The following is a 27483-nucleotide window of genomic DNA, read 5'->3' as shown; positions in this document are numbered from 1 at the left end:
AGACAGACAATAGTCTAAGTGTTGGCAAGGACAAGAAGAAAACTGGAACTCTTCACACCTGGCTGTTAGGAATGTAAGATGGTATTGTCCCTTTGGGAAATAGTTTGACAGTTTCTTAAAAAGTTAAACATATGATGCAGTAATTCTATTCCTAGATTATCTACCTAACAGAAATGAAACCAAACGTCCATGTTAAGACTGGTACTCAAATATTCAAGGATTATTATTCAAAATACTCAAAAACTGAAAACAATCCAAACACCTATAAACTGGTCAACAGATAAACAAAATGTGGTACAGTAGTCTCCCCTCATCTCCTTATCCAGTTTTACTTTCCACAGTTTCCGTTACCCACAGTCAAAGGTGGTCTGAAAATATTAAATGGAAAATTCCAGAAATAAACAATCCATGTTTTAAATCATGCACCCCAATCTGAGTAACATGAAATCTCATGCCATCCTTCTCAGTCCTGCCTGGGACGTGAATCATCCCTTTGTCCAAGTACTCATGCTGTATACACGACCTGCCAGTAGCCATCTCGGTTATCAGATCCTCTGTCATGGTATCACAGTACTTCTATTCAAGTAACACTTACTTTCCTTAATAATGGCCCCAAAGCTCAAGAGCAGTGATGCTGACAATTCAGATATGCCAAAAAAGAAGTTGTAAAATGCTTCCTTTAAGTGAAAAGGTAAAAGTTCTCAATTTAATAAGGAAAAAAAAATTGTATACTGAGGTTGCTAAGATCTACAGTAAGAACAAACATCCTAGCCATGAAATTGTGAATAGTATATTGTTATAACTGTTCTATTTTATTGATGTATTTCATCTCTTAATGTGCCTAATTTATAAATTAAACTTTATCATAGATAGGTATGTAGAAGTGAAAAAATAGTATAGATAGGGTTCAGTACTATCTGAGATTTTAGGCATCCACTGAGGGTCTTGGAATCCCCCAGTGGTATCTCCCATGAATAACAGAGAACTACTGTATATTCATTAAAAAGAAATACTATTTAGCAATAAAAAGGAGCAAAATATTGATGCATGCTACAATAAGAATGAATCCCAAAAGTACTATGCTAAGTGAAAGAAAACAGATACAAAAGACTACATATTGTATGATTCTATTTATATGAAATATCCAGAAAAAGCAAATGAAGACAAAAACGAATCAGAGCTTGCCTGAGGCTGGCGGTGAGAGTCAAGATTAACTGCAAACAGGCTATAAGAAATTTCTGGAGGCCATGAAAATGTTCTAAAATTGGCAAGTGGTGAGTTTCACAATTCTATGTATTTAGTGAATGTTACACTCAAAATGGATGAATTTTTTGGTATTATAATAAATCAAAAAGCTAATTTCTTTAAAAGCATACATACCCAAGAGAAATGAAAACATGTTCACACACAAACATGTACATAATTATTCACAGCAGCATTATTCATAATAACCAAAAAGTGGAAACTCAAATGTCTATCAACTGATGAATGGAAAAATAAAATATATCCATACAATGGAATATTAGCAATAAAAAGAAATGAAGTACTGACACCTGTTACAACATGAATAAACTTTGAAAACATTATGCTAAGTGAAAGAAACCAGTCACAAAAGACCACTATACAGTTTCATTTATATGAAAAGTCCAGAATAGGCCCATCTACAAAGATACAAAGTAGATCAGCAAAGGTTGCTTAAGACTGGGAGTGCTGGGGGAAAATGGACAGTGACTGCTAATAGGTACAGGGTTCTTTTCTGGAGTGATGAAAATGTTCTAAAGTTGATTATGGTGATGGTTGCACAACTTTGAATATAAAGTCAGCCCTCCGTATTCCTGAGTTCCCAATCCACAGATTCAACCAACCAAGGATGGAAAATATTCGGAAAAAAAGTGTGTATTAAATACGTACAGACTTTTTTTCCACATCATTATTCCCCAAACAATACCATATAACAATTATTTACATAGCATGTACACTGTATTAGATATTATAAGTAATCTACAGATAATTTAAAGTATACGAGAGAATGTGCATAGCTTATATGCAAATACTATGCTATTTTACATCACAGACTTGAGGATCCACAGATTTTGGTATCCTCAAGAGGTCCTGGAACCAATCCCCCACAGATACCAACGAACAACTGTACTAAAAACCACTGAGGTTGGCTCACACCTGTAATCCCAGCACTTTGGGAGGCTGAAGTGGGAGGATGGCTTGAGGCCAGGAGCTCAGACCAGCCTGAGCAACATAAGGAGATCTCGTTTTTATAAAAAATTAAAAAATAAATTAGCCGGGTGTGGTGTCCTGTGCCTGTAGTTCCAGCTACTCTGGAGGCTGAGCCAGGAGCACTGCTTGGAGTTTGAGGTTGCAGTGAGCTATGATGACACAACTGCACTCTAGCCCAGGCAACAGCCCTGTCTCAAAAAAAAAAAAAAGAAAGAAAAAAAGAAAGAAAAAAACCACTGAACTGTACACTTTAAAACAAACTGAATGGTATACAAATTATATCACAATAAAGCTGTTTACTCTCCTACACATATACAAAAAGGTACACAAACTCTGAGGAGGTAAAGCTATCAACATTGGCAGGCCCTACCACAGTTATCAATCTGTTTACTTAGGATATAAAAATTCCAAAGTTACAAATTCTTCCCAACCATACTCAAGCTGATTATTGTGTAAATGAATATTTATGTCTGAGATGAGGGACAATGATTAATCTAAGTTATTAGTTAAATCACTAAGCTTCAAAATAAGTTGACAGTAAACATTAAAATTTTAAATGCCCAACATATCTCAATTTCCTATTCAGTTTCATTTTCACAAGTTTAACTAGATATCTCAATAATATTCATATGAATCCGCTCTAAAAAAGTGCTGTACCATATAAATTTTATTCCTAAATTCCTTAAATGTAATTCCCTAATTTCCAGTCTTATATAAAGTCGTGCTACCTTTTGAAGGAACTCTGAAACACAAATACCCAATCCTATCTTAGTAAAACACATTTTTCTGTGATTCTGGCGCTAGAAAAGGTGCATAATTTACCTCTCGATAGAGACTCACAGATAAAAAGAAAAGCAAATCTGATTACCAAACACACGATTACTGTTTCTCATCACCGGATTAGAATTTAAACCATACAGCTCAAGTAAATGTTCATGAACATAAGAAAGGGGGAAGTATTACAGTTTCACAACGAAGTGTCCCCTTCTTACTCATTTAATGAAATACTAAGAACTTAAAACCTATTCTGCAGTGAATCTCGCTCCTAGAAAGGAAGCCCGAGATGCTGGCACATGAGGAACACTAGGAACTGCAATCTGGATTACTCTTGGTGTTAATGGAATATTTTCTCCGTCCTTTATTGAGACGGAATAAAAATGCCCAACTAGAGCAAGAGAGGGGCTCGGCTGTCCTGCTCACGAAGCTGCTCGGTGAGAGTCAGTACCCAGCCCTGGCAGAGCCCCTCGCCGCCCTCCTCCCGCGCCCCTAGAACATCCAGTAGCGCGGTCCCTGAGGGCCAGCTTGGCGAGAAAAGATCCAGAAGGCGGTTACTGGACGTGCGTGTTACTGAGCCTGTTTTTGTTTTGTTTAAAAAACAGATTCCGATCAGAGCCAAGCCTCCCTACCCCTCCCCCCGGGAATTTGGGGAAGTGGCAGCAGGGGGCCGGCGTGGAGAACGAGAATAAAAGAACTGCCGAGTTCAACCTGTCGTGCAAGCTAGCAGCGGAGGGAAGGAAAGGTAAGCGGCGGCGATAAGGCCCGACCGGGAAGGAAACCGGTGTCCAGTCACCACCACCCCCCACCCCGCCCCGCCACACGGAGCGGCCCGAGCCTCCCGGGTCCCGCCCCGAGCTCGCCGCCCAGCCCCAGCGCCCGCCGCAGACTCCCGCCCAACACAGACCCTCCCAGGACGCGCTTCCTCGGGAGCCGAGCCGGACCCCCGCCCCGGCCTCCCCGCGGGATGAGGCGGGTCAGTTCAGTCCGCTTCTCGGCAGAGGTGACTCGCGCAGAGATGTAAACACAGCGAGACCAGCTGCGCTCGGCCCATCCCCCGCGCCGGGGTCCGTAACCTCTTCCCCCAGCCCTGCCCTGCGCCCCGCGTTCCCAGCCGGCAGGCGCGCAGCGCGCCTTCCCCTTTCTCCAAGTCCCGCTCCCCGACCGTTGCCCGGGGACACTCAGCCCCCTTTTCCCGGCCCCCTTCTAGTGTCACCGCCACAGCCTCCGGAAAACCCCTCCGCAAACCCCGGAGCAAACAACACAGGCGCGGGGCGGGGGCGCGGAAAGAGGAGGCGGCACTCGGGACAGCGAGGCTTTATCGCCGCGCCCTCCGCGCTCCCCCTCTGCAGCCTCGGCTGCCCGCGCTCTTACCTGCTCTTCGCGTCGCCTGGGAAAGACCGCAGCACCCCTTTCCCTCCCGGCAGGGCCGCGGACTAGCTGCCGCCGCCGCCGTTGGCCGCGCGTCCGGAGGGAGCCGGGGCCTCCCCCGCAGCCCAAGCCGCTCCACAGGGAGAGGAGGAGACAAAACAGAGGCGCGCTGCGCCCCCCGCCTGCGCCGCCCCACCGACCCCCAACCGCCGAGGCGACGGCCGCGACACGGAGCTCGGCGCGGGGAGCAATGGTGGCCCCCGCCCCGCTCCCGGCCTCCTCCCTCCACCCCCCGCCTCGGCTCCTCCCCCTCGGCCTCCAGCCGCCACCACCAGGACACTCCAGTCCGCCTCCCCCTCCCCGCCCGCTCCGAGCGCTCCTCCCCTCCCCACGAGCGGGGCGGGGCGGGGCGGGGGTGGGGGGACGGCACCGCCAGTCACCGCAGCGCCTGTCAAACCCCGACCGTCTATTTATACCCCGCGGGGCCCCGCCGTCCTCGGCCCCCACCAACACGCCGAACCTGTCTCTGTTGCTCTCGAATCCCGCCCTCCTCTTATAGCCCAACTTCTTCCAAACCCGCCTGCTCAGGTAAAGACGCTCGCCACTTGTCCGGCTCTCTGCCCGGGGCCCCCCCATCCCGTTCTCCAGCCAAGGACTGGTGCGGGTAGCCCCACCGCGCGGGGCAGGCGGATGAGGACTGCGGGACCGCGCGTGCACCTGCAGCGCCCGCCCGCTTCTCCCAGCCGGCCGGGACCGCACGCTCACACCCTCGCCACTCTCTGAGGCCCCTCGCGGGCCCTGGCTGTCAGCCCGTCCCTAACTCAGGCCTCTCGCCCTTGTCCTCTGGGGACTACCCCACACTCGGAAAGTGTGACAGTTACTGGGGACCGAGAGGTTGCAAAACTCCTAGCCTAGGTCGGTCCCGTCCCCACGCCTCAGCCTCGGCTAAGTATGAAGTGGGGGCGCGGGCGGGCGGGAGCGCGACGCCGCCCCGCCCCGGCCGGTGACGCACGTGGCGCACCGCCCCGCCAGCCTCGCGCCCCTCGGCGCCGCCCGTTCCTCCTCCCCGCTCGCAAACGCCCGGCCTAGTACACCCGCCGACCCCGCCCCATTCCCAGAAATTACCACCCGCCCAACGGCCCCGCCGCGAGGCGGTTGGTGCCGGCGTTTGCTGGCGGTCTGGCGGCCGGGCCCAGCGCGCAGCTGCGGAGCGCGGCGGGCGCCCCTCGGTGCTGCCCCGGGAGCTGCCGGCGCCCGCGCCGAGCCTTTGTCGCTCCGCGCTCGGTCCGCAACGGAGAAGTAACTCAAGTCCGAGTATTACCGGTGCGAGGATGGAGAGTGTATTGGTGAGGGAGTATTTTGGGCCAAGTGCCTGAGAATTCGAAAACGAAAACCCAGCAGTCGCTGCACGCTTCTGGTTTCACACTTTCACACAAAGGGGAACCTCTGAGCGGGGCACTCTCACGCGCCTCCAAGTGCACAAAAGCCAATGACACGGTACGCTGGGTTGCCCAGCGTTCGGTGCGTCTCATTAATGGGTTTTCTTAGGCACAGTTATGCATACAAACGCCTTGTTCGCTTCCCTCACCACCACCATTCCCCGCCGCCGCGTTTTCTTGTATTTGTTTCTTTAACAAAGAGCATTGACCGTCCCGGTGCGCGCGGGGAGCTGTCCCGGTGCTCCCCTCCCCGGCTCTTCCAGCCTCACTGTGATAGACCTGGCACCTGGCACACTGTTCGCCAGGTTCATTTCAGGGCTCCAGCCTTACTCTTTTTTGCTGCTCCACAACCAGTCTTGAGCGAAGAAACCCTGAGGAATATGAGTGGTAGCTGTTCTTGAACGTGGGAACCATGGAAATAACCCTAGAGTAGAGCTCAAATGTCAGAAAACCACAGGAGGCTCCACTGATTTAAGTCCTTGAAGAACCTAAGAATGTAATGATCTCTATTTTTTAATACTGTTATTGCCTCTCTACTTGGGGGTGATTCTGCTTCTCCTAGCTTAAAAAACAACTCTGGGGGGGCGGGGTGTCCTATTCTTATTTAAGAAATATTTACACTTAAACACAGGGGAAACCTGGATAACACGATGGTTAGTCAAAGATCCCCTTAACACTGACGAAGTTTTGTGGATTTCTGAGTTCTAAAACATGGTTGACTCCCTTTTGAACTAAAGGATCTATAAAGTCTTGGTAATATTCAAACCTTCAGTACACAATAATCAGCATACTGCATACATAGCATCCTTTCTAAGGCAGTATTTTTATCTCCTATTTCTTGTAAAATAACCTGTAACTTATGGGAATCATTGCCTACTTTGATATTTGTAAGGAATTAATTAATAATCGATACTACTGCATTTCAAAGCTTGATTCATGTAGCTGGGGACAGATTTCACCTGCTGGGTCATATTGTTAATGTTGTCAGCCACCTTGAGAAGAAATGTGTATCTCCCACTGCCAATTGGCAGTGGGATGGAAAGTCCCAGGTGGGTAACAGTGGTGGATAACATAGTTTCCAATTTTTCAGTACTCTAGGCATGCATGCCCTTTGAAATATGGCTTTGTAGTTCCTCTCATTAGAGATAGGATGTTTCTCTACCCTGTTAATGTTGCACTTACATTATTCCATTGGCGTTTGGCCAAAGGAATATGGGCAGAAGTGACAGTGTGACACTTAGGAGCCTGGCCTCAAGAAGTATTTCATGTTTCTGCTTGCCTATCTGGCACTTCTGCCATTCACAATGTGAAGAGCATACCTGGGAGTCTGCTGGTCCAAGAAGGATGAGAGACACACCTGGAGCAGGTCTGGAACCACCCCTAGCTTGGAGTCAGTGACCTGCAAAATAAAGGATTATTGTTTTAAGCCCTGTGTTTTGGAGGAGTATTTTTCCCAGAATTAGTGTTGTAATAGGTGGCTGAAACAGTAATGGATAGAGCAATCTGCTTCCCTGGTATTGGCCTTGGAGATGCCTAATTTGATGTCTCTGAGGCAGCTGTTTGGTAGTGGGTCTTACGATGCATCCTTTGTGGAGGTGGGCCAAATAAGAAACACAGAAAGTTTGCAGCAAAGCATTCTGAAGATCTCAGGGTGAGTAGGAAAGCTGAAAGCTCTGGTGTGGCCAGTAGTCCTAGTAGCAAGCTGATGATCATGGAATACGAGAACTCTGTGTTGTAACTGGATTGCTTTTGTTTTTCTTTATATTACACAATTTATTTTTTAATTATAAAAGTGATTCATTAACACATTCTCATCATCAATTTTCAAATAATGCAAAATAGAGTTTTTCAAAATCCAAGTCCCCCTTCCCTCTTACTTCCCTTCCCATTCTTCACTTACCCTTCACACATACCCAGTCATTCCATACTTCTGCTCTTCCGCAGATAACCATAAATGATAGTTTAGCCTGTAAGTAAGATTTCAGCATATTTCAGTGTTCTTATGAAATGACTAACTTAAATATTCTTTGAATTGAAAACATTAAGTAAATAAATTTAATAAATTAATTTTAAAATGGTAGAAGGTAGCCTTTACATCCATCCAAATGAGAAATCTTTAGTTCTTGTTTTCTTGAAACGTCACAAAATGCCTTTTCAAATTGCAGTTAAAATGCACATTCAAGCTTTATCAACTTTTTGAATAAATATTTTACATCTTTTTTGTATATGAATTTCTCTTCTGAATCGTCAAAAAATGTGTTTTAGAATCCTCAAATTGTCATTGTACCCATGATGCAAGGCTTGAATAGTTTTACAGTGGACAGACTGTCTTATATGTGTAGATACTAAAGAAAAATCCAAGTTGGCGTATGTGTTTAAACTCTCTATCTAAGGATTAGAAATGATTTATCTACGACATCTAAAAAGAAACATGTAATTGTCACAAAATTATTCACAGCCTCAGGTGTTGTAGAGGCAGTTTTCCTAACCTCTAACCACCTCCCAAGAGAAAAAGTAGCCAGTAGTGGCTAGTACAGACTCCAGGAATGAATGGGTGAACAGAGATGTTAACCAACTGTTGTTAGAATCTCTTACCTTTTATAATTTTATTATACAACAATATTTGACCCTGCAAGTATATTGCTAGGGCCCATTCCAGGTCCTCGAAAGCAGTGAGTTTAAGTAAGAGGCCCTGAATTTCAAGTTTATTAACCTGAGGCTGAGCATGGTGGCTCACACCTATAATCCTAGCACTTTGGGAGTCTGAGGAGGGAAGATCGCTTGAAGCCAGGAGTTCAAGACCAGCCTGAACAAAAGTGAGACCCCCATCTCTACTAAAAATAGAAAAAATTAACCAGGCATGGCGATTCACACCTATATATATAGTCCCAGTTACTTGGGAGGCTGAGACAGGACGATAGCTTGAGCACAGGAGTTTGAGGTTGTAGTGAGCTATGATGATGCCACTGCACTCTAAGCCTGGGCAATAGAGTGAGACCTTCCCCCCTCCAAAACAGTTTATTAACCTGTGGGGGTGCTCACATGTTCCAGAGTTCTCTGAATTACCTCAGTTTCTTTATCATACACTCTCCTTTTTAGCCTAAGCTACATCAAGTTGGTTCCCTTTTTTTACAAACCAAAGTGTCTCAAATAAGGCTCCCTTACATTTTTCACAGATGGGTTAGACCTGTAACTTATATGCTTAATGCTGACTGTGTCCAATTCCAATTAGCTTTGTATTATACATCCTGCCAGATTAATCTTTCCAAAGCAAGCTCTGATGATGTCATTACCCAGAACCTCTGAGTACAAACTTCTCATCCTGGCATTGGAAGTCCCTGTAGAATATCTCAGTGGCTGTCTTTTCCAGGCCCACTGCTTCGCTTGATGGAGTCTTGGCACTAGCCATAAATGGCTATTCACTGATCATGCCCTCCACTTTCCCACTCATGTGCCTTTGCTCAGGATCCTCCCTCCTACACAAAACTCCCTTCCTTGCTTTGTCTGTCAGAGCTATATATCCTTCAGGGTTCATCTCAAATATCATCTCCTCCATGAAGCTTTTCCTGCTTTTCCAACACCCTCCAAACTAAGTGTGATTTTTGCCCTCCTTTGAATTGCCATAGCTTTTGGTTCTTACTTTACTGATGACACTATATTTTGCCTTAGTTTATAATCTTGGTATGCAGCAGCTTTGCATCTTACACAGGAGTTAGACTCCAAAGTTAACAAACAAGGGAAAAAAGAAATACAGTTAAAATAATTCGTAGGCCCTGTGCTGTGGCTCACGCCTATAATCCTAGCGCTGTGGGAGGATTGCTTGAGACCAGGAGTTCAAGACCAGCCCGAGCAAGAGCAGGACCCCATCTCCACAAAAAACAGAAAAATTAGCTGGACGTGGTTGCACAGCCGGATAGTCCCAGCTACTCGGGAGGTCCAAACAGGAGGATCATGTGAGCCCAGGAATTTGAGTTTGTAGTAAGCTATAATGATGCCACTGCACTACAGCCTGGGTAACAGAGAGAGATTCTGTCTCAAAAAGATTCATGGAAATTTCTTAAGAAGATACCAGTTTAGAGAACAACTTACTCTCTATGTCAGCCACACTCTTCTCCAGCATTGAAACGCATCACTGTTGCACACCAGGTGAAATGATTTGGCCTGCATGGAGGGACCCTATTATAAGAACTGCAAAATCTTCAAAGTTAAAGTCACCCTCAGCTTGGCAAAATGTCCACACTATGAGAGTCACAGGAACTGAGCAGTTTCCTCATTTCCCATAACAGACTTCCTCTAAGGCATGTGCCAACTGAGTGGAATGAGAAGAGGAACTGCCCTATCCATTTATATTTTTCTCTCTGTCGTTCAGTATGTATGGTTGAATTCTTACACTCTAAAAGCATATATAATGGGATTTTGTCGTAAATAAGGTACATTTAAGAGTGGTTAAGATGCATACTTTGCCATTAAACTAAGTTTGTTTAATTCCTGGCTCCACCACTAACTAAATGTATAACCTTGGCCAAGTTATTTAATTATCTAGTTTTCTCTGTATCTCCATTTATGCTTGCAAAAAGGAACATCAATAAAGCCTAATTAATAAGCTTACTGTAAAGATTAAATTAGTTAATCTGTAAAATAATATTATCTACCTTCTAGGCTTTGATGAAAATTAAATGAGTTAATATTTAGTAAGCACTTAGAATAGTGTCCCAGCTTATATTGGTGCTCAGTAAATATTGGCTTTTATTATTATTACCTGTCCTGTCTATGACGAAATTTCTTCATCTGTAAAATGAGGATAGTAATAGTACCTCTCTGATATACTTGTAAAAGATTGAATGAGAAGCCCCTGGAACAGTGCCTATCACTAAGTAAATACTCCATAAGGGTTGGCCATTATTATGCCACTATTGTATCCTCTCTGTTGCAATTTCATGGGGACAATAACATTATCGTTTTTAACTTTGTGTCCTGCAGTGGCTCACATAGTGTCTAGTACATAGAAGTCACTCAAAAAATTGTTGTAAAATCAGATATTTCCCCCCAATATTGAATTACATTGATTTTAATTTTTACAAGTTCATAAAGAAATAAAAGCAATGTACATTCATGAATACCTGAGTGACTTTTCTACGCTCTTAAGATGTTTTTTCCATCTTCTGAAAAATTCTTCATTGCAAGAACTCCCCCACATGGTGCTGAATAACTTTCTAAGTAAGGAGTTATTCAAGTACAGTGCCAGAGTCAACTGTAAATTACTTGGGGATAAACGTTGACTTTCACTTCCCTGAGTTTTACTAGGGATACTTTCACTGTATAAACTGATCTTTAGTAATTAATGATCTGTGGTTTGAAAGCACTTTGGAAATGACTCTAGGACTCTAAGAACATATAATCCTAGATTTGTAACTAACTAAAATTTTTTTGTATCATAAATCTGTCTTTTAAATAAAGTTAATAATACTAACTGACCTAAAAAATGAGGTGATCAGATAATAACATAATACTCAGGAAGTTAATATGACTACTGTCTATTAGTTGAAAGATTCCGTTTTCAGAGATGACATTTTTTCCCATGTATGTACTTATTTAAGAAGGCCTTCCTCTTTCGTAGCCCACAGCTTTCAAAGAGACCACATGGAGAGATAGAAAAAGGGATACTCTTAGCACCATCATTGAAATAACCTTTCCAATCAGTGGGATAACTGAAGTGTTAGTCAGAATTATGTTATCCCACATAGGTGTCAAATATTCCTCTTTTTAACAAATGGGGAAATATATTTTCCTAACAAGTGGTGTGAGAATTTCTCTTAGGAATGAGGCCCACCTTTGTTGGGAAAATCCCATGATTAGCCTGCTTGAAAGTTGAAGCCCTAAATGTGAAGGATTACACAGTCTAAATTAAGGGGCAGAATTTGTTGATTGTGCTGGGGGGGAGGGGTCAGAGGTGGAGCCACTGGGATTATAGGAAGCTAGCTGTGCATTATGAAATATGACCCACCCAGCAACCCCACAAATCCTTGACAAAGTTGTCACCTTCACGAAGTGCTTGGTAGGTATGGAATTCTAGTGGAAATCAGAGAAAAGAGTGCTCCTAACAGCCATCTTAGCCTAAAGCAGAAACACAGGGAGCCCTGAAAGAGGAAGCAAGCTTAGGGGATTCACAGAAATCTCAAAGTAGGGTCTAGACTCTCAGTGCATAAAATGGATGATGGCTTTCAGTTTACCTAAATCTCTGAGGTTAGGGAGGTCTCAGTTCCACCTGGTTTACATTAGTACTAGTATTTGGATAAAGGTAGATTATTTCCAGAATTATGAATATGTAAGCAAATGGGAAAAAGCAAGAAATAAACATTATTAAGTACTTTTAACTAAAACTGTGGAGAGTTTTTTTTTTTTAAGAGACAGGGCTCACTGCAGCCTCCAACTCCTGGCCTCAAGGGATCCTCCCACCTCAGCCTCCCAAAGTGCTGGGATTACAGGCATGAGCCATGGTGCCCAGCCATAAAACTGTAGAGAATTTTGACTGACAAAACCAAGCAGAGCACTTTCACTATTAGAGCAGAAATATTAATACATTATAAGAAGGAAAATTCCTTGCTATGTTAGCAATTTTGAACAAAACGTGGGAAAGTACTTTAAAATAGAGATTGCTTTACTCCATTATAGCACTTACCTTGTATCCTATTTAGAAATTAAAGGCTCTCAAACAAAAAAATATTTGTCCTTTCTTATCTGAAGATTTAATAAGGTTGGCCTTTTTTTATTATAAAAGTAACAAATGGACATTTTGGAAAAGTTTTAAAATACAAGAGAATAAATCCATGCCTTTTAAAATTATAAAGTAAATTGCCTCTCTAAATGTAGAGATCATATACAGTAGTAGCCCCAGTGTGAATAGCACATGCTGAGAATTAATTAGTGTTGAAGGTTAGTTATAGAACTATGATTGTGGCTGGGCACAGTGGTTCACGCCTGTAATCCTAGCATTCTGGGAGGCCAAAGTGGGAGGATCACTTAAGATCAGGAGTTCAAGACCAGCCTGAACAAGAGTGAGATCCCATCCCGTCTCTACTTAAAATAGAAAAAATTAGCTGGGCGTGGTGGCATGCGCGTGTAATCCCAGCTCCTCAGGAGGCTGAGGCAGGAGGATCACTTGAGCCCAGGAGTTTGAGGTTGCTGTGAGCAAGGCTGACGCCGGGGTACTCTAGCCTAGGCAACAGAGCAAGACTCAGTATCAAAAAACAAAAATTTTAAAATTTTTTTAAAAAAAGAACTGTGATTGTACCTTCAGAGTGGGAAAAGAAGGAAGAATTTTGCACTATTGAATTACCAGGATTCTTAATGACGTGACAAAAAAAGAACTTGAGGCAGCTTAGTCAAAGACAGTAAATTCATTGGCTTACATAACCTGACAAAGATTTTTTACTTGGCCAAACAGCAGTCAAACTCCTGAACTTTCTCCTAGGCCATCTGTGTGCTTCTTTGTAAAATCCAATTCTAGCTAAGAACCCTGCTAAGCCAGTTTAGCAAGAACCCCTGACCCTGGATATCTGGCACTTTCTATATCTAATCTGGTTCTGCATCCTCTACCATCCTCCAGGTGATGTGTGATGATGACCCTGGCCTGTCTTCAGCAAGAATCCTGTTAGGTTGGTTTAGCCAGAATCCTTCTTACCCCTGAGGTTTCCTCTTAGTAACTTTTTATCCACTGACCCCCTACCCTGCTCCTTGGCTGTAAATTCCTACTTGCCCATGGTATTTTGGAACTTAATTCAATCTCTGTCCCCTCCTGAAAAATCCCATTGCAGTGGTCCCTGCACCAATGGTCATGAATACAGTGCCTTTCCATCTTTAGCAAGCATCACTGAATTTTTTTTTCTTTAACAAACCAAACCATGAGACAGGCAAGGACAACTGTTAGCAAAACCTATCACTTTCAGGATGCTCCCTCTCCGTTGTTCTCCGCTATTAGTAGTTTGGGTTTCTTCTCTGAAGCCAGCTTGCTATAGAAGAGATGTTACAGCCTCCAAGCCCATATCCTCACAGTGTCCATGGACCTTGTGGATAAAGTAAGGGTGGATCAATTCTCATCAAAAACATCAGTGCTATTTCTAGAAGAAAGGGAAAATGTTGACAGGGAAAAGAAGGTTCAATATAGTTCATTCCTTGGCTGCTGACCGCCGCCCGCACACTCATGTACATGTCCTTCACCCCATATATACAGTTCCTAAAATGTCTTTGTCTAGCCACTGTGTGGCCACTCGTCTCCTTGTTCCAGCTCCAGGACCTTTACATCATATCAATTCATGATCAGGATAGATGAAGTTCCTCATTTCCTTACAACCTACAAATAAACAATAAATCTGAATATCTTCAATGTACCTAAATATATACATTGGTGGGGGAAAAATAATAAGATAAATGTTCCTTCAAAAAGAATGTCCAAAAGGGAGAAAATAGAAAGCAATGCCAAGAGCACAGACCACTTCTTCTTGGACAGAGGTAGCAAGTATTTTGCAGACTCAGAGCATTCAACCTTGGAGAGAGCTTTGTAGAGGGTATTATTAAAGCTCTATATATCTACAAATATCCTAACAGAATGGGCAGAATTAGAATTACAAACTTATAGATAGGTTACAGCTGCTGCAGTTTCCAGGTGGAAATTTTGAGCCCCAAATTTTGCAGAAGCTGCTTGGACATCACTGAACCTAGTGGCATTTAAATTAAATGGAGATTAGAAAAGGAAAGGAAAAAAGGGAGGGAAAGAAAGAAAGAAGAAAAAATAGACCCAGAAAAGGAAACAAGCATTTGCTATCTTTTTTGATAGGCATGTTAACTTGACATTTTTTAAAACACCTTATTATTTTATTCTATGAAAGATTTTAAGCAGATTTAAGTAGAGGTCAGAGAAACTGCTAAAGGAAGACTAGGATACCCTTCTCTATAGAGGAGAATCTTTAGCAAGTGTTCTTTATTTTTATGAAATATCAAATATAAGAAATTATTGGTAAATTTGAATACTGCAAAAGAAAGCAAATCCTCTAATGGCCGATAACTAAAGAGCATCTTAAAAAAAGGAGACATGTTAAGGTGGCAGTGAAGGCAAGCAGAGAAATAGTGCAGTAAATTATTTGCTTCTAGATTGACCCCTTTAGTTTTTAGATATAAGTTTAGTGGGTTCATTTCAAGCCAACAACTAGCTGAGGAAGTGCTGGACCATATTTAACCCGCATATTCCTGCTGTGAGAGGAGTATCTGACCTCTAGGTGTGTGCAAACCACAGGACTGGGCTGAATGGAGGGGCAATGGAAGCAACTACCCAAGTGTCCCCAGTAAACAAGCATGTTGAATAATTTCTTATTTTACTTTAGAGTTCTGGGTTCAATGGATTCCTAAATCACAGTCATCTGTACAGAGTATCATGAGATGGCAAAACGTACTACATATAATTCTAAAATATTAAAGTTTTATGAAAGTTAACTTCATATAACTCAGAAAATATGTTGTTTTTCAAATAAGGGTGAATACCACATTATTCACATATAATTCACTCAATCCTGAACATAAAATTGTAGTTGAAATTAAAAACAGAATTAGATTTACAAAAAAAAAAAAATGTTTACTGGATTATTTGTGTTAAATTTTTAAATCCTGAATATTCTACTCCCATTTTTATTTATTTACTTAAGAAGAAAAGAACAGAGGCTGGGCATGGTGGCTCACACCTGCAATCCTCCCGCAAGCAGCAGGATGGCTTGAAGCCATGAGTTTGAGATCAGCCTGAGCAATATAGTGAGACCCCATCTCTACAAAAAATAGGAAACTTGGGTGGGTGTGGTGGTGCAGGCCTATAGTCCCAGCTCCTCAGAAAGATGAACTGGGAGGATGCTTGAGCCCAGGAGTTTGAGGCTGCAGTGAGCTATCATGATGCCACTGCACTCCAGCCTGGGTGACAGAGCAAGACCCTGTCCGTAAAGGAAAGAAAGAAAGGGAGGAAGGAAAGAAGGAAAGAAAGGAAAGGGAAGGGAAAGGAAGGAAAAGGAAGAAATTATTTTTATAGTAGGATACTGAAATATTTTGTTGAACTGGATGATCCTGAAATCTGTTCTACCACCATCATTTTATGAAGTTTTATTTTACTTTGTAGATTTAACCAGAAAAATAAAGTTCTCTCTGTGATCCTCCTCCCAATAATTTACCCAAAATATTTGAGAATTTCCAATATGGAAAAAAACACAATAAACTATACATTTTTCCAGAATAGAATTTTATAGAATTTACTGAAAAACTTCCATGTTAAAAAAATTAAAACAGAAAGAAGTGGCAGTAAGACCAAAACTATTAATATATGTTTGATCATAGTCTAGCCTTTGTCCATGTATTTAGAAAATGAAACACAGAAAGGAGCTTTTCCATTACTTGTTTCCTTTGTTTACACTTAGCATTTAGGTTCAGGGTGCAATATACTTCTTTCAGTCCTCTCAGGTCAACCTCTTTTTTACAGCATAGTTACAAATTCTGAAACTCAGTGTCATGCACCAAATCCCAGTGGCTTTCCAGCATGGAAAGAGAAATCACGTGAATACTCACTTCCTTCCTGACTTGCATTTTTTTAATATTGCAATTGAGTTGGATTATGGATCCCCGTTAATCAATTTTCCTTCTATCCTTCTGCCTCAATTTTCTCCCTCTCCCTCCCCACCATGCCCATCTTCTCTCTCCCTCTCCCCCACCCTCTGGTGAGCATGGTGTTTGAAGCTCTCTGACTTGGTGCCCTCTTCTGTTTAAAACTTTCAGTGCACACCCAGTGCACACCCTTACTCTCAAGCAGCCTGGAAGAGTTTGAACTGTTGGGAGCAAACCTAGTAGAATTCAAAAGGACTTCGTTTTTATTACCCTGACAACAGCACATCTGAAAATTAGATTTGTCTCATTTTCTTTTTCCAAAACTATGCCTAATACCTTTTAAATTCTCAATATTTCTGATTTAGTAAACATCAAAACTCTTTTAGTGATGGTTTTTGTTATCAGGCATTTATGCATGAGAACCCTCCCTTCATGGTCTTCTCTGGCTCTATTTGTCAGGGTTTTTTTGTTTGTTTATTTAAACCCAAGTGACTATTTCAAGTCTAAAAATTTTCATAGTATGATTCTCACAGTTAAGAGTAAGTTTGCATTCCCATGAAATTGTGATTTTTTTAACCAAAATATAAACTTCAAGATTGCTAAAATGAATGTTACCCAGTATATACTATATTCATTTACTTTTATAGTGATAGAGTGTTCTCTTTGGAGCTAGGGGATCTAGGTTTCAATGCCCAGATTTGCTGTTAACTAGATGTATGACTCGTGACAAGTCACATATATTCTCTAAGCCTTAGTTTTTATACTTGTGAAATGAAAATAATATTTTCCCTAGCTTCCTCAAGATTTGTTGTTGTAGGATCAAATTAGAAAACATGTGAACATGCTTTTTGAACTATAAAGCCAAGGATGCTACTAGCCAAGTATAAAATTAAACAATCTTTTTTTTTATTTGCAAATGAAACCATTTGGGAACCTAAGGATATGTTTTGCCTACTAAAAAGGTTCTGTTTGTTATAAAAGTTTAGCAGCAGTGTAACCAATATAACCACCCTCCAGGGCTTAGAGAGGCTTTTAAAACCACCATGATTGAGATGTATAAGGAAATAAGTTTCAGCATAGTGAATCAAATGGTCCCTGAATTTGAATGGCCTATATAAGCCTTTTATTTCTTATTTTTATTTTATTTTATTTTGTTTACTAAATCACCATCTGCAAGTACATATAAGCTTTTTAAAAACAATTTATCTAGGTGTGGTGGTGTGTGCCTGTAATCCTAGCTACTTGGGAGGCTGAGTAAAGCAGGAGGATCGCTTGAGTTCTGGGCTGTGGTACCCTATGCTGATTGGGCATCTGCATGAAGGTCAGCATCAGTATGGTGGCTTCCCAGGAGTGGGGGACCACCAGGTTGCCTAAGGAGGGGTGACCCAGCCCAGGTTGGAAACAGAGCAGGTCAAAACTCCCGTGCTCATCAGTAGTGGGATTGCATCTGTTGTCCCAGCCTGGGGCAACATAGTGAGTGAGACCCAGCCTCTTAAAATAATAATAATTTTAAAAGCTTTACATTGTAAAAAAAAAAAAAAAAACCCCACAATATAAAATTTACCATCTTAACCGTTTTTAAGTGTTACATCAGTTCAGTATTCAGTAGTACTAAGTAGATTCACATTGTTATGCAACAGACCTACAGAACTTTTTCAATTTGCAAAACTGAAACTCTGTACTCATTAAACAACTTCCTATTTCTTCCTTCCTCCAGGCCCTGGCAACTGCCTTCTACTTTCTGTTTCTATGAATTTTGACTATTGCAGATAGCTCATGTAAGTGGAATCATACAGCATTTGTCTTTTTGTGACTGGCTTATTTTACTTAGCCTAATGTCCTCAAGATTCATCCACGTTGTAACATGTGACAGCATTTTCTTTCTTTTGAAGATTGAATAATATTCCATGGTATGTATATACCACAGTTTGTTTATCCATTCATCCGCCAATGCATATTTGGGTTGCTTTCACCTGGTCCGTGTAAGATTTTGGTATAATTAACAATATTGTGTTCTGAATTAGCTTGTTTGAGATCAAAGGAACCAACACAGGCATCATCTTCGATGATAGGTTGTGTTGCAAGGATATATAGGAACTTGAGGTTTCAAGACAGGCAGGTAGCTCTGGAAATTGCCTCATCTAGCTGCATCCTACTCCATGAGATTGTGCAAAAGGTACTATAGTAACCAGGATCTTTATTCATGGCAGTAATCTTACCTAAAACAACTTACCTTCTTTTTGGTATATCTAGTATTTATATTTCCCAAAAAAGATATTTTATTTGAGTGGACTTGTCATTATGTATTGTGGCATATCATTCTCGTGCAGTGCTAGCCAGAGTGCTGCAGAGGCAGCTGGCTCCCTTCATGCCTTACGTTGTTGCCTTCAGCCTGTGCTCCAGTCCTCAATCCAATGCCCAATGACTAGTAGTGCAGGCATGGTTTTAGTTGAAGTGCAGACCGTAAGCTGGAGTAAGTCTATGCCTTATACAACATGTATTTATACATATATATCTCCAAATTTGAGCTACGCGTTTCCTCCATTCTTCCCCTTAGTACCTTCCATTTATTTATTGATTCATACATTCATCCATTTATTTGCACTGTCATTCAACAAGAACACATCTAGTCCCCTGGTGCCTTCATGTCCCTCCTCCCACACACCCTCTCAGAGGCCCCGACAGGCAGGCAGTATTTATGCTGCGGACTTGGTCAGGATACTTTTCCACATTAAAAATCAGAGGTTCTATGCTTCGATCCGTCAGAGGTCTGCTGTCTTAATTAATTAACTCATTAATTAGTGTGACAAAATGCTAAGGTGTTAACCAGTATGTTTTCATCAGGCGAAGTTAGGCTCATGCCTATAATCCCAATACTTTGGCAGGCCGAGGTGGGAGACTCGATTTTGGCCAGGAGTTCAAGACCAGCCTGAGCAAGATAGCAAGACCTTGTCTCTACAAAAAATAGAAAAATCTCCAGGCATAGTGGCTTGAACCTGTAGTCCCAGCTGCTCGGGAGGCTGAGGCAGGAGGATCGCTTGAGCCCAGGAGTTTGAGGTTGCTATGAGCTAGGCTGATGCCACGGCACTCACTCTAGCCTGGGCAACAGAGTGAGACTCTGTCTCAAAAAAAAAAAAGAAAATAGATTTTATTAAACAGTTTGTCAACTTGATTTATAATTTATGCATATGTAGAGAAATAGTATGTGTGCCTCCATTTCAATTCATGTGCTGCTTATGTAGCTTAGCTTGGGAAACCCGCAGCCCTCTTAGAGTAAAGGATGGAGGGACAGAGCCTGTCCTGGTCAGTTTACCGTGAATGCTTGTGGAGGGACAGGGCTAAGAGACAGAATAGACCTATTCCCTGCCTTTGTGGCAAAATAAGCAAAGTCTGCTACGTGGAATTTGGCCAATCACATAGATCTAAATTGAGGGGGCATAAGCATCCGCACCCACCACAATATCCAAGGGGTTCTAGTCTGGCAGGCAGGGCATGTCAGCAGGAGTCTCTCAGCAGGAAGGTGGTATTCAGAGTTAGGTAAATAGCAGTGCTGGATGGCCTATCTAGCTCCAACAGGACCCCAGATAAGCTATAGGGGATGGAGGACTGGCCCAGTCCCATGGAAAGAAAGTGGCAAAACTTAAGCATATTATGAATATCCATCCAGTAAATTAGTGGTCAGGAAAGATTCCACTTCCTGCAGAAGATCCTGTTGCCTAAAGCTGACACTGCAGCAAAAGCCTAGACACATCCACCCTGGACAGGCACAGCAGGAGACTGAGAAGGATGCAACTTAGAGGGTGGGTACTAGAGTCCCAGAGCTCACCCAGGAAGTGTGGAAGTGGAGGAGGTACAGGGCTAACAACAGAATTAACCCCAGACACCACCTGCAAGTATAAATAGGCGCTTGATACATTGCCAGTCTTGATCAGGACTGTCTCCAAAACTGGGGAAGCTGTGGTTCTAGGGCTGGCCCTGGAAAAGCAATGACTGTCAAGCTTCAATGGTTAGTTGGGAGGGAGCTATCTTTGAGCACAAAGTCTTTCAGCACCTGTCACACACAGCTTTCAAATAACCCACTCCACAAAACATTAGTTTTGAGCAGAAACAAACTAATTCTAGTTTGTGTTTTAAAATATAAATATTTTTAAAATAGTCAGGTTGCTGAGTGACAGTACGCTATAGGGGTAGCAGCAGGATGACTGGTTCAAAGACTACTGCAAAGGTCTCGGTTATGACCAATGCACAATGGCGTCTTGAATTAGAAAGGCAATAATAGAGAGACGGAAGGAAGCAGGATGATCTGGTAAAGAGGAAAAAATTGCAAAAGGAGAAAGATGAGAACATTACCGAAGCAAAGTCCTTGGGAAGGTGGGTGGGGATAACAGCAGAGCATCGGGAAGGGCTGGCCCAGGCATTCATTCTACTGCACGGGAAGGCAGAAAATGTGGAGACAAAGGATACATAAGATTTATTCAACTCCTACTGTGTGCCAGAACTGTTCTAGGAGTTGTATGTGTGTCTTAATTCATTTCGTCCTCACAACAATCCCATGAGACAGGTATTATTATCATCCCCATCTTTAAAAAAAGAAGAAGAAACTTACCCACTGAGTGGATAACTTGTCCAAGGTCCCATAACTAGCAAGCAACAGAGTTAAGATTTGAATGTGGGCTCGAGACCAGCCTGGACAATATAGTGAGATCCTGTCTCTAAAAAAAAATTTTTTTAATTAGCCAGTGCGGTGGTGCATACCTGTAGTCCTAACTACTCCAGAGGCTGAGACAGGAGGATTGCTTGAACTGGGGAGTTCATGGCTGCAGTGAACTGTGATCAGGCCACTGTACTTCAGCTTGAGTGACAGAGTAAGATCCTATCTCAAGGAAAAAAAAAACACCAAAACCAAATATTTGAAATTGGGCAATTTCATACCACACTTTGAGCTCTTAACCACTATTCTAACTAAATCCCTCTACATGGAGAGGCTGGTAGATTCAGTGGTGGGAAGAATTGCAGAGAATGATAAATTATGCCTCCCAAGAAATTAGCCTTATAAAAGGCCTCCAAAAACCAAAAAGGAAATATCTTTCACATGAAAACTCCAAGTGTAATGCCTCTCATTTACGAGCATTTGAAGAATCTGGGATGCAGTCTAACAAACACAATGCACAGTACTCTTTTTGTCCTGGCCACTAGAGGGAATAGTGGAATGTCAAAAAATTTAAATGTCTTCCACAATTCTCAGTAGCTGATCACTGGTGTTACTTCTTTCCCTAACATTACCAGAATATAAAGCTCTTTTGTATTTTTTACCGTGAGAGATTGTTTTTAAATAAAACTCATTAATCATCCATAAACATTTTTCCCCAGTTTCTTTCTAAAAGTAAATGTATTGTGCTGAGTGAAAAAAGGTAGACAGAAGAGATCATAAATTGTATGATTTCATTTACACGAAATGTCCAGAAAAGACAAATCTATAAAGACAGGAGGTAGACTAGTGATTGTCTGGGTTGGAGGCTCAAGGGAACAGGAGTTAACAGTAAATTCGAATGAGAGATCTTATTGAGTGATAAAAATATTCTAAAACTGATTTATGGTGATGGTTGCACAGGTAAAATAGTAGAATAAATATACTAAAAAGCATGTACACTTGAAACAAGTGAATTGTATTATATGTAAATATAAGCCTTAACAAAGTTGTTGAAAAAAAAGAAATGTAACATTTTATAAATTAAACAAAAACCCTATTCATTCAAAAAGATTGAAAATACATGTTTATATATTGCAGAGAAATGTCTAGAAGGATATTCACTATTAACAGTGATTAACTCTCAGAAATGTTATTGTGTGGAAAAACTTGGTACTTTTAAATACTCTATATCTTTCTGTATAATTTTTTGGCAATAAGTACTAATAATTAAATTTTAAAAAATGTAATCAAAAACTAATTTTTGATAGGAAGTTAAAATGTATAAAATGCAATGAGATCATATGTATGACCTTTAAATAGTGGAATATGGCTTTTTTTGTCTTTCTAGGTTTCTTTATTAAAAATCTTTTTAAATTAACACACAATAATTATATGTATTTATGGGGTACATAGTGACGTGACACATATAATGTATAGTGATAAGATTAGGGTAATTAGGACATCCATCATCTCAAATACTTACCATTTCTTTGTGTTGGGAACATTCAATAAATATCCTCCTTCTAGCTATTCAAAATTATATATTATTGCTAACTATAGTCATCCTACAGTGCTATAGAAAAATACGAAATGCTTCACAAACTTGGGTGTCATCCTTGCATAGGGGCCATGCTAATCTTTTCTGTATCATTCCAGTTTTAGTATATATGCTGCTGAAGAGAGCACATTTTCAAATTTAAAAAAATGACTATGCATTACTTGTCTAACAAAAACTGGAATGAGTTTAATTTAAAATAAAAAGCCACAAAGATTTGGGTAGTTTTTTAAAAGTCAACTTTATCACGATGCTTGTGGTATTTCATAGATAGCAGATCATTTTTTGCTCAACAAAGACCTGGGGTTGAGACAGACAAAAAGAAGTAACATCTGCTGGCATTTGGTCTTGGGTGCTGTCTAGTGAAGCTGGAAGGTATACATTCCTCTTCTCACTTTTATTTGCATCTACAAATTTATATAGGGAAGGGGGAAAAAACATTCATGAGATTAGAAATTGGTATCTTTCTTTTAAGATTCCTTTTCAGATTCAAATTTATTAGCATATGTCTGATGACAGAGGTGGCCATAGAGAGTCTGGTAGGTACAAGATAGTTAAGATGGGCTGAGGTAAGGGTAGGGGTGGAATCCCTAAGAGGAATTTTACTATAAGGGAGGGACAATCTGAACCAATGACCCAGACCTTTCTGAAGGACCTGAATCATTGGAGGCACATGTGGACTTGGGACACAATTTGTAGTTGAAGCAGAAATTTCTCCCTACTTGGATATTATGGAATGTCTTGAAGAAAAGGTTTGCATGTGATGAGTTAGAAGAGCTGTACTGAGAAGTCCTCTTCTAAGAGTGACACTGGAGCAAAATGCCCTGAAAAGAGAAACACTGAGCCCCGCCACACTGGCAGAGTCCTGTATCAGTAGCCCTAGAAACAGCGAGCAGGGAACCAGGGCTAACAGAAATGTGTCTTAGAATAGAAGCCTCTTGAAGACTAGGATTTTAGTCTCTTTTGATGTCTGCTTACAGCAGTGCCTGACATGTAGTAGGCCTTCAACAAATACTTGTGGAATGACGAATGAATGAAAGAATGTATGAATGGGAATTCAGTCAGGCCCTTGGCCTGTGGTTCTATCTGGGTTTCCGCACCACAACAGCTATCCTGGCAGGGTGGCAGTGCCCCTTGGGGCCACAGGGCGGGGCAGGCAAGATCTGGAGGTCAGAGATCACTGAGACAAGTATGGTTTACCCATAAAAGGAAAACATTTCACTAACTCATTCTAGAAAGTCAAGAGAGGAGCCGGGCGTGGTGGCTCACGCCTGTAATCCTAACACTCTGGGAGGCCGAGGCAGGAGGATTGCTTGAGTTCGGGAGTTTGAGACCAGCCTGAGCAAGAGTGAGACCCATCTCTACTAAAAATAGAAAGAAATTAGCTGGACAGCTAAAAATATATAGAAAAAATTAGCCGGGCATGGTGGCGCATGCCTGTAGTCCCAGCTACTCAGGAGGCTGAGGCAGGAGGATCGCTTGAGCCCAGGAGTTTGAGGTTGCTGTGAGCTGAGCTGACACCACGGCACTCTGGCCTGGGCAACAGAGTGAGACTCTGTCTCAAAATAAATAAATAAATAAATAAAAATAAAAAAGAGAGTCAAGAGAGGGTGCTCTGTCATCCCACTGGTGACCAGGAGTGATCTACTGTCCTCCTGCTCCCTGTGTGCTGACCTGGAGTTGTGACTCCTGTCCAAAAGAGTGGCCTTTCAGCATACGAGAGTGTTCTAGACAGAGCATGTGCTGAGTTTCAGAAACAGAAATCATCACTTTGTGTGGTCTAGAAAAACAGCTGTAATCTTGCTTACAGTCGTTCTTTGTTTGAATGCTCATTTGGGGGGTTTTTTTTGGGGGGGGAGTGATGTCAGGAAATATCTTGTATAATAATGATATGTTTGAAAACTATTTCTTAAATGGGCCATATTTAGAATCTAATTATTAGGTTGGAGATATGTGTGTTATTCTACCTAAAAAATGAAGATTCAAATTCCAAAATCCTAATACAATTCCTTATTACATATTCCTTTCTTCTGAACCAAGAAACTGCCCAAGAATGTCATTATTGTCATAATGTTTTATTGCCTGAAAAAAAAAAAAAGGAAACTTTTCATGGTTGAAAAGTAGTACAATGCAATCCAGATGGGTGAGCTGAGACTAACAGTAGTCAATAAAATACTTGATTAATGGCATAAAAGTTGCCTCCAGGTACTGGTGTTCTGATTACATAATAGCCATATTTAAAACAAAAAAACTAGTTCATGCAGAAGCATGGAAATGCTTTAAGCATGAAGGCAGCAGAAACTGTGTAATAGGACCAGAAAGACAGTGGCCCTGTCCAAACGTGTCCCTACTCTGCGACTATTATGGTTATATTCCCAGGTGTTAGTGCTCCAGGTAGCACTGAAACTCAACCAGCAGAAACTCTCCAGTAACCAGAAATTCTAATTAAAATAGTAGTAGGAGTCACGTGCAGACCACAAAAATCTTAGACCGTGAATGTTCGCCCTGACTGCTGCCCACTGACATAAGTCCCCACTTCTTCCTTTGGCTACCCCTACTCGTCCTTCAAAACTCAGGTGAGATTTTCTCTTCACCAAGAGGCCGTCTTTGACCACCACTCCTATAAGCCTCCACAGCATCTTTCGTGTCTGTGTAATTAACACATTACATGGCACATGGGTCTGTCTTTCCCTCTGCCTAGAGTGTAAGCTTCTCCTCCTATCCATGCGTCTAGTAAAATGCAATTACCATAGTAGGCAGTTCAGCAAAGGTTCATTAATAAATGTTATTTGGGTTCTTGAAAAGTAGTGACTTGATTTGACCAAATAAAAGAAGGAGCTTAGAGAGCTCTATCGACAGTACCTTTGATGCTGCAGCATTTTCCAGTGGTCATTAAAAGAGGTAAGAACTGAGAAGCAGTGTTCAGTTATCTTTCAGTTCCTTCTTTCCAGGAGGACACTAAGAATTCATCATGGCTCTCTTTTTATGCTCAGAAAAAAATCTAAGAATGAAGACAATCACCTTTATTTCCATTTTCAGCAAGGGTTCTTGCTGTGTGGCAGCAAAAATGACTAGCAAAAAAGTATAACCAGGTATTGGCTGCTCTAGAGAATCTGGACTCTTTCTCTCTCTTTCAGGTTCAGGGTGGCATATTCCTAATTCCCTCATGACCACAGAAAGTAAGAATCTAGCTTCAAATCTGCAACATTTATGGCTAAGGAAGAAAATTTTTCTTAAATTTCCATTTGACAGAGAAATACAGATACAGAACCATAGAGCCGTGGGTTTTTGATCACTCAGGAAATCACAGAACCAGGATCAAATCCCAGAGGAGAATCATAGGACAGTACTTGGTCCTATAGTCCAGCAACCTCAAAGCTGGTAGCGAGGCGCGGTGGCTCACACCTGTAATCCCAGCAGGTTGGGAGGCCAAGGCAGGAGGATTGCTTGAGGCCAGGAGTTCAAGACCAGCCTGAGCAACATAGCAAGACCCCCATCTCTACAAAAAATAGAAAAATTAGCTGGCCATGATGGCCCACAGGTATGGTCCCAGCTACTCGGAAGGCTGAGGCAGGAGGATTGCTTAAGCCTAGGAATTTGAGGTTGCAGTGAGCTATTAATATTATCACAGCACTGCACTCCAGTGTGGGTGACAGAGGAAGACTCTGTCTGTCAAAAAAACTAAACTAAAATAAAATAAAAACAAAAAATGGAGCTGGAGCCCTTTACCGTACTAGTTGCATGGCAAGCAAGGGACAGAGTTTTACTTTTTAGTCCAATTTTTTTAAACCAATTATAAAAGATGGCAAGCATACACTTTTCTTGGGATACTTGATAGTGCCTTATAGAAGTATTATTTGTGCTAAAGTCAAGTAGATCTTTCTTTATCCCTATCTCATATTCTACATTTCTGAAAATAAAACAGGAAATTACTTGAAGAAAATGCCTGGAAGAAAATCAAATATTTTCAAACCATCCAGAAGAATGGAATCCTTTTAAAATTAAAACTCGCCAAAGGGGGAAAAAACAAGTACTGTCTAATTCTTAAAAACCCAAAGAGGAAAAAAACAGCTATTATTCCACTGTTGTGCCATGGCATCTAGGTGCCCCTTTCACTGAGCTATTTATCATTGGTATGTGGGAACACACCTGGACCTTCTCTGACCTCCTATGTCCCAGCAGCCCAAAGGAGGGGGGAAAGCCAGTTGCTTCTCCTCGTCTGCATTTTCTAGTCTTGAAAAATGCTTTGGCTGTCACTTGCAGCTCTGCTTCCAAGTCTATAGTGACTAGGGAAGTGCCTATAGCTGGTTTTATCTTTTCTGGATGTGGAGGATGCAATAGGGAACCAGAAATGCCTTCCTTAAAATGCCATTTATTTGCTGTGTGGCGGCAAAAAGGACTAGCAAAAAATTATAACCAGGTACTGCCTGTCCCGGAGAATCTAGACTCTTTCTTTCTCTCTTTTTCAGGTTCAGGATGGCACATTCCTAATTCTATCCTGACCACAAAAAGTGAGAATCGAGCCTCAAGTCTGCTATAGACTCCCATAGAGTCTCTGGGACTTATGCAGAAAGGCAGAAAAGGATACCTTATGACTTTTATTAAGTCCTAAGATTTTGAAATGTTGTAACTGGGACTCATTCTCATCTTAATAGAATAAATTCTCATTACTATATTTCTTTTCCATGTTAAAGAAATACAATTTTCATTCTCCTTTAAGACCTAAATTGCAACTAAAGTAAGTGTAGTGAGTGGTTAACCTTGAGTGGAAGGTTTAAAGTACTAGAAGA

The 27483-nt window shown here is 41.6% G+C and overlaps 1 protein-coding gene and 1 non-coding gene across 5 annotated transcripts in view; both read right to left on the bottom strand.

The window, feature by feature from the left end:
- ELF2 (E74 like ETS transcription factor 2) overlaps positions 1 to 7150 on the bottom strand; it is a 105117-nt gene extending 97967 nt beyond the window's left edge. The window contains exon 1 of one of the 4 annotated variants that reach the window (XM_045552265.1): positions 7136 to 7150. The gene's annotated coding sequence lies outside the window, so the exon portion shown is untranslated. Of the gene's footprint in view, positions 1 to 4380; positions 4613 to 7135 lie in introns of those variants that run through there. The other 3 variants (XM_045552264.1, XM_045552266.1, XM_045552270.1) reach the window with 3 other exon arrangements.
- Positions 7151 to 22717: 15567 nt separating this feature from the next.
- On the bottom strand, positions 22718 to 22824 carry LOC123638980. The gene has a single exon (XR_006735550.1). It is a non-coding gene; the product is annotated as a U6 spliceosomal RNA (small nuclear RNA).
- Between the last annotated feature and the right edge of the window lie 4659 nt (positions 22825 to 27483).

Source organism: Lemur catta, chromosome 5 (genome assembly GCF_020740605.2).
Source record: "Lemur catta isolate mLemCat1 chromosome 5, mLemCat1.pri, whole genome shotgun sequence".
NCBI lineage: Eukaryota > Metazoa > Chordata > Mammalia > Primates > Lemuridae > Lemur > Lemur catta.
Note: the sequence above shows the minus strand (reverse complement) of the source record. Positions and strands in the feature narration are given on the sequence as shown.